The 10,828-nt window shown below is 45.4% G+C and overlaps 1 long non-coding RNA gene across 1 annotated transcript; it reads right to left on the bottom strand.

Annotated features, from left to right (window-relative positions):
- Window positions 1-397: 397 nt before the first annotated feature.
- On the bottom strand, window positions 398-5,861 carry LOC141568219 (uncharacterized). Its single transcript, XR_012491271.1, has 3 exons — window positions 5,690-5,861; window positions 1,626-1,757; window positions 398-529 (listed from the first exon to the last, which is right to left on the bottom strand). It is a non-coding gene; the product is annotated as an uncharacterized LOC141568219 (long non-coding RNA).
- Between the last annotated feature and the right edge of the window lie 4,967 nt (window positions 5,862-10,828).

Here is a 10,828-nt window from a genome sequence, read left to right as displayed (position 1 = left end):
TTCTTCAAACAATTCCGTAATAAATAAATATCCTGACACCTATATCCTCATATGTTCTCTTTTGTGTGGCAGGTATCAGCAAACCATGTTCCACAGACCAAATCCAGCCCAGCACCTATTTTTGTAAATAAAGTTTTATTGGAACACAGCCAAACTCATTCATTTACATAATGTCTCTACCTGCTTTCCCACTGCCTTAGCAGAGCCCAGTCCCTGAGACAGAGACCGGATGGCACACAAAGCCTAAAATGTTTACGATCTGGCCCTTTACAGAGAAAGTTTGCTAATCCCTGTTCCACAAGAGAGAAGCCCCACTGTGGAAATGATGGTTAAAAGGAAGAGGGTATGCATTTAAAATTTTTCATAGGTATGGACATAATTATCTCCCAACAGTTAGAATATTTGTTCTTTATTTATTTTAAAAGTTATACATGTGGGTGGCTGGTTAGCTCAGTTGGTTAGCGCGTGTTGCTACTAACACCAAGTTGCCGGTTCAATCCCCTCATGGGCCACTTTGAACTGCGCCCTTCTTAAAAAAAAAAAGAGAGAGAGAGAGAAAAGTTATACATGCTTGTTGTAAAAGTGTGTGAAGAAGAAAACCCACTCCTCTATTGCAATCACTGTTATTGGTTTGGGGAAGTCCTTGTAGATAATACAATCAATGCACACACACGGTTCCTTCTTGTTTTTTTTTTAAAGAATGGATCAGTTTATTCTTGTGGCTATTATCCCTGGAATACTTTTGTATTATTCTGCCTTCTTTTTGATGGCTCATAACCAAAGAGCTCACTGCAGGAGTTTGGACAGGAGTCCCAGCAACCAGTGCCCTTAACGGCAGAATTTCAGTGAAGTCAACACGTGATAACCTAAAATATTTGTTGGTTTCGGGAAGCTAATAACCACATATTTTCACAGCCTATGTCCCTGACGAAGCCATTTTCATGCGACTCTTGTGCTTCAGACCATCTAGTGGCTTCACGGTTCACTGAGTTAAAAATTCAAAATACTTATTGTGGCCTCCGAGCCCTCTGTGACCTGGCCCCTGGCTGCTCATCTTGTGCTGCTTTCCGCTTGGTCTCTATGCCTTCTTTCACTTCCTCAAAGTTGCACCAAGCCCTTTCCTGTCTTGTTTTGGGTTAGTCAGAACTCTCTCAGTTACAAGAGACAGAAACCCAATTCAAACTGGCTTAAGCCTAAAAGAGAGTGTATTGGCTCGGACAACGGGAAGGTGTCTGAGAAAGCTGGCTTCAGGAGTGGACGGCTGTAGTCTCCATTGGTTGCCTTTCGTCTCTGCTATATTTCTTATCTTCATTCTCAGTCTCCCCCAAAGGGATGTGAAGCCGTCCCTCAGCTTGCATCCTAATTAGCTACCCTCGTGGAAGGAGTGCTCTCACTTCCTCCCAGTTCCAAAGGGCCTGTGGTTAACCCTCAGTGAATCAGCTGAGGTGACGTGACCACCCCTGAACTAATCACCGTGGGTAGGATTGGGGAGGACACACTGATTAGTCAATCCTGGTCTCGTGTCTCCCACCCTCCCCACCAGCACCAGAGGAAGAATCTACCCCACCTTAAACTCAAGCGCTACATACAGTGACTTCCCCAAATAGAAACCAAGGTACTGTTACCTGAAGAGGGAAAATGGCTGCTGGCACGCAAAAACAACAGTTGTCCCTGGTGGGCCCTTTATCCATATTGTTCCTTCTGCCTGCAACACCCTTCCCCCACTTTTCACCGTGACAAAGTTACGATTCACAGCTCTGGTAGAAGAGAGAAAAGATGGAAAATGTCTGTTAAAATAAGAGAGTGGCAAGACTGGTGGTTTTCCAAATGTGGTTCTAAGATCAGTAGTAGCCCCTTGGGAATTTGTTCGAAATGCAAATTCTCAGGCCCCACTCTGATCTACTGGGTGGGCCCAGCAGTCTGTGTTTTAACAAGGTCTCCAGGTGATGCTGGTGTACACGGAAGTTTGAGAACCACCGAGTTAGAATATTAATGTTTAATTATACAATAGAAAGCTATGGGGTATTTTAGTTTCAGAAACCATTTTTTTCAAGGCTCAAATTTTGAATATGAGCTAGTTGCTCATTAGTTACAACAGCAGCGATCACCTTTCTGGCTCTGAACTTAGCCATTCAGGTTGTTTTATGCCCTCACTCCTAAAGTTCTTTGGCAGCCACTATAGGTGGGCTGTCTCCATATCCACTCTTAAAACTCTTCTCCCTTACCTAGAAGCCAGAAGGCTACACATGAGATTTTCCAGCCCTTTCCCCCTTGAAGCTAGGGGTGGCTATATAAAGGGAAGGCTGCAGAGGGCGTCCTGGAGAAGATTTTGGTCCCTTCCCCAAAACGAAAAGGACACAGGCAACCAGCAAGGCCTTTCTTCCTTCACTATTGCTCTTGTCCGGAGCACGGATGTGATGCCTGCAGGATGTGATGCCCTTGCAATCAGGAGATGAAAACCAATGTGCTAAAAATGATGGAGCAAGAAAGTAGAGGAAGCCTGAGACATTAATGGACTTGTTGAGTCATTACACCAGCTTTGGACTGCCACTTCTTGATTTCTGGTCTTGAGCGAAAAATAAGCCTCTTCTGTTTAGACCACTGTATGTTGGGCTGTCTGTTATTTGCATTCCTGATACATAGTTGTGCACAGTTCTCAGAGCCTACGGACTTTTCAGACCCTGTTTGAGACTTAAAAAAAAAAAAAAGGCAAACGATTGACTCCAAAATACAAAGAGAAAAACATAAGATAGAAATTACTCTGACTACAAAACATAATTTTATAGCAGGATTATTAATTGTGAGATTCAGCCTTCATAAAAAATGCCCCTATATATGGAAAACAATTTGTCGGTTAGATTGTCTCACTTTACAAGAATGCGAAGTGATGTGTGGTAATTGCCAAGAAGCCATGGCCCATAGAAAATTCAATGAATAATAATCTAATAATTTAAATCACAAAAATAATGTCAAAAGTTTCTACAACAAAACAAAAAATCATGTTAATGCAGGATGTGGGTACATTTCAAAATCTCTTACAAGACATGAGGTGGGACGTTCCAAAGTAAAGTGTCCTTAAAATAGCTGGGCTCATTTTGTCACATTGTAAGTGTGCTTTTCAGGATGATCGTAGGAGGTCTTCTCTAGAGTTTGATAAAATTTATTATATGCTAAGCCAATTAAATATCCAAGCTTCTACGATGAGAAAACTTTGCCAAAATGAGCTTTAAGAGCAGATAGACTGAGTGATTAGCTTTTTTTGTTTAAAACATCAACACTCCTGTGGGTGGTCGGTTAGCTCAGTTGGTTAGAGCATAGTGCAAATAACACCAAGGTTGTTGGTTCGATCCCCGCGTGGGCCACTGGGAGCTGAGCCCTCCTTAAGAAAGAAAATAAAAATAGTGCTCACTTCAGCAGCACATGTACTAAAAAAAATAAAAAATAAATAAATAAATAAAACATTGACCCTCCCAGGGAAGACACTGTGAATTGTCCCCAGGATAGTTCATGCCTTCCTCTATGTTATTTAGGCCTCTGCTATTTTGCATTGCCTATCACTTATGGCCAAAATGAATTTAAATTGATACATAGCCCTATTTAATCTTTAAAAATATATGCCTATGAGAAACATGTTTTATTGAAAGTGGTGGTAGTTACACACATGGATACAATCGCCTCAACTTAGAGAATGGCACTCTTAAAATGGGCGAATTTTATTGTATGTAAATTACATTTCAAATAAAGCTGGGGAGAAAAAGGAAAAAAAAAATCTATTAAGTCAGAATTCTCCAAAGAAACAGAACCAATAGTATGGATAGCTCCCTGTCTATCTATCTATCTATCTATCTATCTATCTATCTATCTATCTATCTATCTATCTACCTACCTAGAGGGAGAGAAAGAAAGTGAGAAGGGAAAGGGAGTGGGGAAGAAGAGAGGAGAGGAAAGGGGAGGGGAGGAGAAGGGAGGAAAGTGGAGATTTATTATAAGGAATTGGCTTCATGATTATGGAGGCTGGCAAGTTCAAAATCTGCAGAGCTGATATCTCAGTTCAAGTCCCCTTGTGGGAACATGATTCAGAATAGCAGGATTCCAGTGAGGGTGCAGGTACCCCAAGGAGCCACAGAGAGAGTTTAGGGGATCAGTGTATAGCGCCTCAACTTCCCTTTGTCCCTTTTCACCAGCTGTACTTGCCTGCTGCTCCCTGCACAATGGTCCCTCTCTCCCTTCACAAAGGGAAGTCACACTTTCTGTTCCTGACTTTTGCTGTGGTTTATTGTCCCAAGGTGTAAAAACTTCCAGGGCACCACAGAAAAGGGAAATTTGAGATATCGGTGACCATTATTCTCCTTTAATCAATCCAGAAGAAAAAATTTAAAAACATCTCAGTGTTAACACTTTATCGTCACAGGAAATAAAAAAAATAAATTTAATTTCAATTCTTAAACATATTATTATTTCCAAGAAGTACAGAAGAGCGATCACTAAAAGACTGTAAAACATAATCATATAATACATCAGGATAACATTGGGGGAGGGGTGGGTGGGCAGTGGAATGTAAATTAAAGAACCAAAAGGGGCAAAGTAAAATTTCCGTTTTGGAAAAATTCCATTTTCCATGGCTTATTTTTAATGGATGGTGGTGGAAATCAAGTTATTATGGCATTGATGTTCTGTGGGGATAATTTCACTGTGATGAAACTATTGTAAGAGGTCAATATTTACAGCATGCAAACATTCCATCTTTTTCAGCTATTTTGAAAATTTGAGATTTTAAAAATGTGCAAGTATTAACATCGTTTCTGAAAATGCCTTGAGAATGTAAGTGACCAAAGAGCTTGAAGGCAATTAAGAGAGGGGAAGGGGAAGGCTGAAGGCGGTTTCCTGGCTTAGTGCCTCATGAGGGGGGACTAGACAATCAGGGCTGAAGGCCCCGAGGGGAGATAGTGTGCGATGGAGGGGAACCGAGGGAGGAGGGCCTCAGCCCAAGCCTCATTCAGACTCTGAGTGGCGTGGGGCTCTGTGAAGCTGCCTCTGCTGATGAAAGACAGTACAGAGGCATGGACAGGCAGAGAGGGGGCCCAGTCAGCATGACCCAGACGGTCCTGCATGCTCCCTGCCATGGGGCAGGCTGTGGTGACTGCAGTCAGGCTGTGGGGCTGGCGGCCTCAGCAGGGCCTGGGTGGAGGTTGTAGCAGAAACTCAGGAAGGTCCCCAGCACTGGACCCAGGTGGGGCTCAGCCCACTGCCTAGACTTGGGCAGCAGATGCCAGGAGAAAGCCCTGGGATGGAACCCGAACACGCTTCTTGGAGGATACACATCAGTCCCCAGCTAAAGACCAGCAGAGGCCAGGGGTTCGCTTGTCCCCAGTGCCCCAACCCACAGACACACTTTTCTGAACATCTTAGAGAGGGGTTGTGCTGTGGACTGAATTGTGTCTTTCCCTCCTCCCACAATTCATATGTTGAAGCCCTAACCCCCAATGTGATGATATTGGAAATGAGGCCGTTGGGAGGTAATTAGGTTTAGAGGAGATCAGGGGGGGGGGGGGGTCCTCATGATGGGATCAGTGTCCTTATAAGAAGAGACCAGAGAGCTTGCTCTCCCCTGCGCCCCACTCCCTCCCACCCCCATATGAGAACACAGCAGAAAAAGGGGTCATCTTCAAGCCAGGAAGAGGGCTCTCACCAGGACCTGAATTGCTGGCAGCTTGGTCGTGGACTTCCCACCTCCAGAACTGTGAGAAATGAATGTCTTGTTGAAGCCACCCACTCGAAGGTATTCTGTTATAGCGACCTGAGCTGAAGGAGGTGGGGCTCTGAAGGGCTTGGTATTCACTTGCGTTCTCCAAGCAAAGTCAGAATTGGCCAAATAAACTGTTTAAAGCAGCAGTTCTCAACCAAGGCTGTATAAGATGACATCACCTGAGGCACTTAAAAAAACACGTGTGCATGGGACTCTCTAGCAGAAGTTCTCATTTCCTTGCTCTGGGGTGCAATTTTGGCATCAAAGTCTTTAAAACTCCCCAGATGATTCTAGTACGCAACCAGGAGTGAGAACCGCTGGATTCAAGAGGCAGACGGGGTCAACGTTATCTCTTATCCCTGCCTGCCTCCCACTAGGGTTGGGACTCCAATCAGGTTAGTCACTCACCTGAGTACAGGGTCAGTCCTTTGGTGACTAAGCCACACAGCTTACATGCAGGGTCCACATGAACAGCTGTGCAGATTGTGCACTGCACAAAAGCACCTCACTGTGGAGGATGAAAATCCAGCTTTGCTCTAGTCAAGGAAGAATGTTTTTCTAATTTTCTTTTCAGAGAAGAACTTGAATAAAGACACCCCTCCCAATAGGCTGGAGGAGGTGGCCTGCAAAAATATGTATAAAGTCAACATTCCTTTCCCCCCCCCCTCTTAAAATAGGACCTCACCACTGGTTATAGTCTATGAGCAAGGTCCAGCCTGTACACATGTATGGTTTGGTCTATGCAATATTTTGATGTGTAGAAAAATGTCACAGAAAAATCCAGATTCCACATTCCCTTAAAAAATAAGACCTGGTAAAGAAAGCTCTTCAGTTCTCCCATGGCAACAAAATGCTGCGGCCGGAGGATGGTCTCCATTTGTCCACAGTCCCCACCATTCCCTATTGTCCACCTAGCTGGGTTCATTCATTTGCTTTACCTTCTCGACTCGTGTATTAAGTGTTTGGTTTGTGATCCCTGCTATATCATCCTCCACCTTTCTTTCTTCATTTAATCCAATCTCTTAGAGATTGTTCTATATGTAGATTTGCCTCATCTTTTAAATGACTGTACAGTGTCCCTTTGAATGTCCCTTTGTATCTCTTACTTAGAATAGCCTCTATTAATGGACATTTAGGTTGTATCCAACTTGTTACTACTGCACACAGTGCTACAGTGAATGTCCTCACTCAGGCTTCAGACACAGGCAATAGTATGTCAGAAGCAGCGTGAACCTGCTCAAGAGAGGCCAATTATTCAAAATTCAGGAGTCTTAGGAGCGAGTAGTTAAACTGTCGGTAACTTGAAATCAGCTATGGCAGAAGTATTTGCACTGGGGGAATTGGCAAATGCTACAAATCCACGTGTTGTTTTCCCCCCTGGAAAGGGGAATCTCAAGGGTTCTGAAGGTCAGGACTCAGAGAGCACCGCGAATGAGCACCAAGAAATCAGAATACGGTTTGTCCAGAAGGGAGAAACTTGATCAGGGGAGATATTGAGGTCTGGGTAACTGATTGATTTCTCTCCCAAAGGCTGGACCCTTTGAAGTAAAACCCGGGCACTCTGAGGGTGGGGACCCTTAATCATAGAAGGTGCTCGCCCGTCTTGGTTTAATATCCAAATGCACTGGTCACTAGGATAATATCTAGAGATGAGGTCAAAGATTATTGCACAAGGTCAAAGATGCCCTATTTGTGGTATGGATCAAATAGAAAAATGGATGCAAACATTTGGAAAAGCTTAAAATAGCCTCCCAAAATAGTAGGTAAAATTTAGAAAAATCCCCTCACTGTGATTTCCACAACAACAGTTACCACCTTTGCAAGGAAAAATCGAATCGTCCTTGGTCCTGGCACAGCAACATGGCAATGTACAGCGCTGCATCCCTGCGTCACCTCAACAACCGTCCTCTCCTACCCCCAGGAAAGGAAAGATACAGGAGCAGGAAAAACAAAGTCTCCACCACTGTTGATGACAGTGTTTGGGGAGGTTAAGGAGGCAGTTTGGCCTCATCTTATTGTGAACTCGGTTCTTTTAACGGCAAGAATAAGCATCCACATTTGTGTGTGTGTGTGTAATGCACACTTGTTATAAAAATGTAGGGGCAAAGTGTTTCTGATTCAAGGTGCTCTTTTCTCCTGTGATCTCAGTACTTCCCACCCAATTCCTGGCACCCTCCCACCTTAGTCCTGAGGCTATCCAGACAGGAATCCCTTCCTCCCTCCTTTTTCCCCAGATTCCTTTCTGCAAGATCCTCCCCACCCGCCCCACCTAGTCAGTGCTAACAGGTTTTTCTTAAGGTGTGAATTGTCCCCACAAAGGAGGGCCTGGAAAGGAAGGCAGTTGGGGGAATGGGGCTGGGGGCGAAGCAGCATAGATTTAGGCCCCTCTGAAACCTGAGCCATGAAACCAAACCACTGCTCTCTATTACCACGTGGGGAGACAACTGCTCCCAGGGGAAGCTGGGAACTAAGTGGTAAGCTGGATTTCCCAAATGTGAGTTCAAGGGGGGTTTAGATGTCCCCTCACCTTATGAGATGTAGGGAGGGTGTAGTTCCTAACCAAGGAGGCCCCTGAAGACCGAGAGATGGCTTTGCTGGTCCATGTAACCAGCACTTTGTCCTGTGGTTGCTGTCTGTCACAGTGAGGTTTTCTTCCTTCCTGTCAACCACACAGAAGATGCGTGCCGGGAGATCAGAGGCAGGACGAGGGACGCCTTAACTCCATTACCCTGAAGAAATTAGGTTATGATGATCAACCAGAGGGGCAAAGGAGCTGAGGGGAGGAGGAGTGGTTTCCACGCAGCTCACCTTTCCCCCCACCCACTCCCATCCCTCCTCCCTCTTCATGGCTCCGACCAAATCCTCTGCACGGAGAATAGAAACACCAACCGAACCCTCAGTGCCCAGCACCGGCAGGCCCTGGCCCCACTGAGACTCCCACCTCAGCTCTGACAGGCCTGAGCATTGAAAGTCAGCCACAATGCTGGTAACCGTGTGTTGGTGCTTCTTTTTCATAATTTGAGAACCTCAAAAAAAGAAAAAAAAAAGAAAAAATGGAAGTGGCTTGAGCTGCACTCAACCTCCGAGAGGCCCTGTGAGCCACAGCATCTGGTGTTTAGCCGGGAGAGTCTGGCCTACTTCCCACTCCACAGTCTCAGTCTAGCTCCTGTTGTCAGCCCCGCAGTGAGGTCAGAGGTGGGACTTTCCGAAAGATGATGTCTGGGGTTGCGTTCCTCCAGAAGCCGACCAGAGACAAAGATTCTAGTGCAATAGTTCATTTGGAAGGTGGTCCCAGGAGGCCCCAGTGGAGGAATGAGGAAGTGAGGCAGGGAAGGGAAGAAACCACCCCAGGTATGTTAATGAACAGGTGAGGTCTGTGAGGAAGTGGGTTGCAACCCTCTGGGGTCTTCTGGAAGATTCTGGGACATGTAGAACACATCTCAGATTTGTCCCACCCGAGGGATGGGCACCATCATCCTGGGACCGTCCCAGCACTTGGGCCTGCCCTGCATGAGGTCCAATGCAGGCCAGAAAACGTACTCTGGTGGAGAATCACTGGAGCATATAGTAGAAACCCCAAAATCTCAGTGGCTCATCCCTGGTTTGGGAGGGGGCTCTGGAAATTGCAGTCACTCATGGGCCCCAAGTCATGAAGCAGCCACCATCTTGAACGCCGCTGATGACCCAACCAGAGGAAAAGAAAGCTGTTCTGGAGAGTCCTGAACGGGTAATGAATGCTCTAGCCGGAAGTGACACGTCTTTTCTTCTGACAACTCTTTGCCCAGAATTACTCAGCCGGCCCCATCCAGCTGCAAGGGGGGAGGAAGTGGCTCTCACCTGAGCCTGGATGGCAGAGAGTGGGCTGTTCTAAATACTACAACTCCCCACAGACGCCAGTGGTTACAGGATAAAGCGCAAGCCTGTGAGCATTTCGTACATAAGACTTTGAGGCATTCTTTAAAAATCAGATGAAGTCTCTCTATTGGGCTCATATTCCTGCCTCGAAACTCTTGGTGGAGCTGAGAAGTGACCACCTCCTTTAAGGAGTCACGCTTTTACCCCAGTCCTGCTCTCATGCCCACTTCACTCCTTTATGTTTATTGTTTAGTGTCAGTCTTCCCCTCTAGAGGAGTCAGGGATCGTGTCTGCCTTATACCCCTAAAATTTCCTGAAACGTCCCACCACTCTCTCGCTCACCTCCACTTCTGCACCCACCCTATTCCCTTGCTCCAGCAGGTTTGCACACCTTCCAGGGCCTTTGCAGTTGGGCTCCCTTCTGTCTCCCGAGAACACTCTCCCTCTGGAGCTGCTGTGGCTCCCGTGCTCTCTGCCTTGGTGCAGCTGTGCACCCTTGGAAGGCAAGTGGTAAAGACGGTGGAACCACAAAATGGGGATTCAGGAATGAATGTGGTCCCTAAATCTTCACTTGAAGGAGATACGCTCCACACACCAGGAATTTATAGCAGCAAGAATTAAGCTTCTATTGTGCCACACCACCAAGAGTGGGGCTTATCTATCACGAACCCTGGCGGTACCCTAACTAATAAACGAGCGTACTTACATTCAGGAGTGAAATGTTTGCAAGCCCACTTGTTCACACATCGGAAGCCGTGTTCTCCACTCAGCTTACTGGTGACCATTTGTTCTCCCTCTGACACCAGGATGTGTCTTTCAATTTATTCTGAATTTGGGTGAAGGAAGAGGGAAGCGGTTGCTTATTGAGACCCCAAAAATCCCAAAAATTAAGGCCTGAATAATATCACAGGTGGTATTGATGAGGAAAAGGGAGGAACAGGTTCCAAAACCTATCAAAGGATATGGATGTAATTGCACAATTGTTTTCCAGACAAAAGAGCAAATTGAGCTATTTTTTAATGTCAAGAGCTAAATAGCCTGGAGAAAAATGTAATATGTTATAAGCCATAAGCCACAGCCCTGGACATACATCGATCCTTTTCAACGTAACAGCATGGAGAGTCCTGGCTCAACATTCCTGCGATATTGTGATTTTTTCTTTTTTTTGATACTGTGATTTATAAGAAATATATATTTGGTTATTCAATTAACCAAATGGGTATTTCT

Source organism: Rhinolophus sinicus, linkage group LG13, assembly GCF_036562045.2.
Source record: "Rhinolophus sinicus isolate RSC01 linkage group LG13, ASM3656204v1, whole genome shotgun sequence".
Classification (NCBI taxonomy): domain Eukaryota; kingdom Metazoa; phylum Chordata; class Mammalia; order Chiroptera; family Rhinolophidae; genus Rhinolophus; species Rhinolophus sinicus.
Note: the sequence above shows the minus strand (reverse complement) of the source record. Positions and strands in the feature narration are given on the sequence as shown.